At 42.5% G+C, this 5,000-nt stretch overlaps 1 protein-coding gene across 4 annotated transcripts in view; it reads left to right on the top strand.

Moving 5' to 3' along the window:
• zbtb7b (zinc finger and BTB domain containing 7B) overlaps positions 1-5,000 on the top strand; it is a 49,947-nt gene that overhangs the window by 20,818 nt on the left and 24,129 nt on the right. The window lies entirely within an intron of this gene.

Below are 5,000 nucleotides of genomic sequence, written 5' to 3'. Positions count from 1 at the left end.
CTTCACGCTGCTGCTGTGGCGAATTCAGTTCCCGTCAGTGTGAGCGCCTAATTTATGCTGTATTATTACCATTATCTTATAGCTTTCTTATTTTCTTTTCATCAACACAACTGTTAGTTATCAGTTTGACATTAAGTAAATTAAGCACATGCTGTAAGGTATGAAGATTGCCTTGTGTTTTGTGAGATTTTGTTGCGTAATCATCGATCAGATATAGGTCTATAGAAATAATAATTCTAGCTTTCGTTCTTGCATGTTTAGTTCTGAAGTTAAGTCTCTTGTTTAGACAGTTTATTTATTATTATCCTTTTTTTCATCACATAACATAATGTATCGTTGCAGACACAAATACACTAGATTTGTGTTAGTGTTTTACTCATCTCAATTACACACTTGATTTACTCTTGAGAATGCACTTAGAAGAATTGTTTACTCCAAGTTTCATTCCCGCTTCATTCTTTCTTACTAAACAGAACACACTAGAGAACTGGATTAGCTGGTGTTGGTGGAATTGTTTCCTACAAATATTGCATTTTTTTTTCAACTGAAATGGCTTTAAAACTGTGTACATGTTCAATCAACTTAACTACAGTATTAATTAGATGATTCATTTGCACTGAGACCACAGGGGAACAGATTTACAGAGAGGCCTAAGAAAAGTTGTTCTTACAGTGTGAGGCTTTATAACAGACTACTCTCTACCTGTACATTTAGCATGCATGACATCAGCGGCTGATAAAGTGCACTGGAGTTGCTCTGTGTTCTATAGGTCTGTAATAACAAGAGAATAACATACAGTGGAATGAAGCACACTGTTCACAGACCCTGCTGGAGGAGACAGATGGCAGAGGGTGCTGATGGACTACACTGCAGAGCCTGGCTGAGATGGTGAAGGGCTGAGCTCAGGGGAAGCAGGTCAAGGCCCATGGAGTTCAGGGCATATCTAAAGCATTGTAGAATTGTCAGACAGAGCATTGTAACAGGAAATGTGTTTTAGTTAACATGAAGTCCACTTTGTTGAATTTATACACATTGTTTACTGATGGAGACTTGGGTATCAACCAGTTCATGGCATTTTCAGTCTCAAAACTAGCTGAGTGACTTCAGTTAAATTTAAACTGTGGGTATTAATGCAGTTCACATCATCTTCATGTTCTTATATTCACACACACACACACACACACACACACACACACACACACAGTACCAGTCAAAAGTTTGGACACACCATCCACTAATTTAACTTTTTCTTTTGTTTAGTTATCTATTTTCTGCATTTTAAAACAACAGAATTCACAACTATGAAATAACACATCCTTAACAGTGGTGAATTATTTTTTTATGTGATCAGAAAGCTTGCTTCAAGCTGCTTGTGGTCCTATGACTAGAACTTTTGTCTTATCAGGATTAAGCATCCAGTCTCTTATGTCCTGCACACATTGCTTCAGTAAGCTGGTTTATCTCATCAGGTTTTGCTGAGAAATATAACTGTGTTGTCAGCATAACAATAAAAACTAATACCATGCCTATGGATTATGTTGCCCAGAGGTAAAGAGAAAAAGAGGTAAAGAGAAAAAAGCAGTGGGCCTAAAACCGAACCCTGTGGAACACCAAACTCCACTTGGGAACATGCAAAATAATCACCATTTAAATCTACAAACTGATAACGATTAGTTAATTTGTTCCATTAGTTCCCACATCATTTTCTAATCCATAAAGGAGAGGTTGAGTAACGTCCTGAGAAGCATCCTGCAATAGCTCAGTACACCAGTACCCCCCTCTTCACGCCCCACTATTAGAATTCAGAAAAGATTCTACTCTGCGTTGCTCAGCCTTGAAAGATGTAAAGTCCACCTTAGCTGTCTCTGTGCTATGATGTTTCTCTGGCAGTTTGTACAAATCTATTTTTAGTCACAAATAAAAGAAAACATATTTTTATGCTTAATTTGGTGGTGGAGCGACTTATGGTCGCGGAGTTATCCAATCACATCTTCTTTTTCTTCTTTTATGTCTTTCGGCTGTTCCCTTTTAGGGGTCGCCACAGCGAATCATTTTCCTCCATCTAACCCTATCCTCTGCATCCTCTTCTCCCACACCAACTAACTTCATGTCCTCTCTCACTGCATCCATAAATCTCCTTTTTGGTCTTCCTCTAGTCCTCCTGCCTGGCAGTTCCAACCTCAGCATCCTTCTACCGATATATTCACCATCTCTCCTCTGAACATGTCCAAACCACCTCAATCTGGCCTCTCTGACTTTATCTCCAAAACCTCTAACGTGGGTTGTCCTTATGATGAACTCATTCTTGATCCTATTCATCCTTGTCACTCCCAAGGAGAACCTAAACATCTTCAGCTCTGCTACCTCCAACTCTGCCTCCTGTCTTTTTTTCAGCGCCACTGTCTCTAAGCCGTAGAGCATTGCTGGTCTCACCACTGTCCTGTACACCTTTCCTTTTATTCTCGCTGATACTTTTTTATCGCACAACACACCTGACACTTTTCTTCACCCATTCCAACCTGCCTGTACCCGACTCTTCACCTCCTTTGAACACTCTCCGTTGCTCTGGACCGTTGACCCTAAGTACTTAAAATCCTGTACCTTCTTTACCTCTGCTCCCTGTAGCCTCAGCGATCCTCTTGGGTCTCTCTCATTTACACACATGTATTCTGTCTTGCTGCGGATAACCTTAATTCCTCTGCTTTCCAGAGCATACCTCCACCTCTCCAAATTTTCCTCCACCTGTTGCCTGCTCTCCTTGATGCAGACCCACCTCCACCTTGAACTCTTCTGTCACACTACAGCACATCTCACCACTGTCTTACAAAGCACAATGTCATCTGCAAACATCATAGTCCATGAAGACTCCTGTCTTACCTCATCTGTCATCCTGTCCATCACCAGAGCAAACAAAAAGGGGCTTAGAGCCGATCCTTGATGCAGACCCACCTCCACCTTGAACTCTTCTGTCACACTACAGCACATCTCACCACTGTCTTACAGCTCTCATACATGTCCTGCACCAATCTAACATACTTCTCTGCCACTCCAGACCTTCTCATACAATACCATAGCTCCTCTCTTGGCACCCTGTCATACGCTTTCTCTAAATCTAAAAAGACACAATGCAACTCCCTGTTACCGTCTCTGTACTTCTCCTCCAGCATCCTCAAAGCAAATACTGCATCTGATGTACTCTTTCTAGGCATAAAACCATATTGCTGCTCACAAATGCTCACCTCTGCCCTTAACCTAGCTTCCACTACTCTTTCCCACAGCTTCATTGTCTGGCTCATTAGCTTTATACCTCTATAATTGCCACAGCTTTGCACATCTCCCTTGTTTTTAAAAATTGGCACAAATACACTTCTCCTCCATTCCTCTGGAATCCTCTCACTCTCCAAGATCTTGTTAAATAAACTAGTCAGAAACTCTACTCCCACCTCTCCTAAGCACTTCCATACCTCCACAGGTATGTCGCCAGGACCAACAGCCTTTCCACTCTTCATCCTCTTCAACGCCCTTCTCACCTCACTTCTACTAATATTTGCTACTTCCTGTTCCACAACAGTCACCTCTTCTATTCTTTGTTCTCTTTCGTTTTTCCTCATTCATCAACTCCTTAAAGTACTCCTTCCATCTTCCCATCACCCTCCTGGCATCTGTTAGTACATTTCCATCTCTATCTTTAATCACTCTAACCTGCTGCACATCCTTCCCTTCTCTATCTCTCTGCCTTGCCAACCTGTACAGATCCACCTCTCCCTCCTTACTGTCAACCCTAGCATAGAAGTTCTCATATGCTCTTTGTTTGGCCTTTGCCACTTCTACCTTCACCTTACGCTGCATCACCCTGTACTTCTGTCTACTCTCTTCAGTCCTCTCAGTGTCCCACTTCTTCTTAGCTAGCCTCTTTCCCTGTATACACTCCTGGACTTCCTCATTCCACCACCAAGTCTCCTTGTCCACTTTCCCCTTACCTGATGATACACCAAGTACCCTCCTACCTGTCTCCCTGATTACATTGGCTGTAGTTGTCCAGTCAACTGCAAGCACCTCCTGACCACCCATAGCCTGTCTCAACTCCCTAAACACTACACAACATTCTTCCTTTCTCAGCTTTTACCACTTTGTCCTCTGCTCTGCCTTTGTTCTCTTTACCTTCCTCACCACCAGGGTTATTTTACACACCACCATTTTGTGTTGTCTGGCTACACTCTCCCCTACCAACACTTTGCAGTCACTGATCTCTTTCAGGTTACAACGTCGACACAAGATGTAGTCGACCTGAGTGCTTCTGCCTCCACTCTTATATGTCACCCTATGTTCCTGCCTCTTCTGGAAGAAAGTATTTACTACTGCCATTTCCATCCTCTTTGCAAAGTCCACCACCATCTGTCCTTCTACATTCCTGTCCTGAAGACCAAACCTGCCCATCACATTTTCATCACCTCTGTTCCCTTCCCCAACATGTCCATTGAAGTCTGCACCAATCACCACTCTTTCACCTCTGGGGATGCTTTGCATCACCTCATCTAACTCACTCCAGAATTTCTCCTTCTCTTTTAACTCACATCCTACCTGTGGGGCATAACCACTAACAACATTGAACATTATCCCTTCAATTTCCAGCTTCAGACTTATCACCCTATCTGATACTCTCTTCACCTTTAGAACATTCCTTACAAACTCCTCTTTCAGAATAATTCTCACTCCATTTCTTTTCCTATCCACACCATGGTAAAACAATTTGAACCCTGATCCTAAGCTTCTGGCCTTGCTACCTTTCCACCTGGTCTCCTGGACACACAGTATATCCACCTTTCTTCACTGCATCATATCAAACAACTCTCTTCCCTTCCCTGTCATGGTCCCAACATTCAAAGTCCCTACTATCACTCTTGCCTTTCCTCTTCTCTTTTTGCTTTCGAACACTCCTTCCTCCTCTCCTTCTTTGACCAACAGTAGCCCAATTTCAACCGGCACCCTGTAGGTCAACA

This window comes from Clarias gariepinus, chromosome 4 (genome assembly GCF_024256425.1).
Source record: "Clarias gariepinus isolate MV-2021 ecotype Netherlands chromosome 4, CGAR_prim_01v2, whole genome shotgun sequence".
Taxonomy (NCBI): Eukaryota; Metazoa; Chordata; class Actinopteri; order Siluriformes; family Clariidae; genus Clarias; species Clarias gariepinus.
This window is presented reverse-complemented; position numbering and strand designations above follow the sequence as displayed.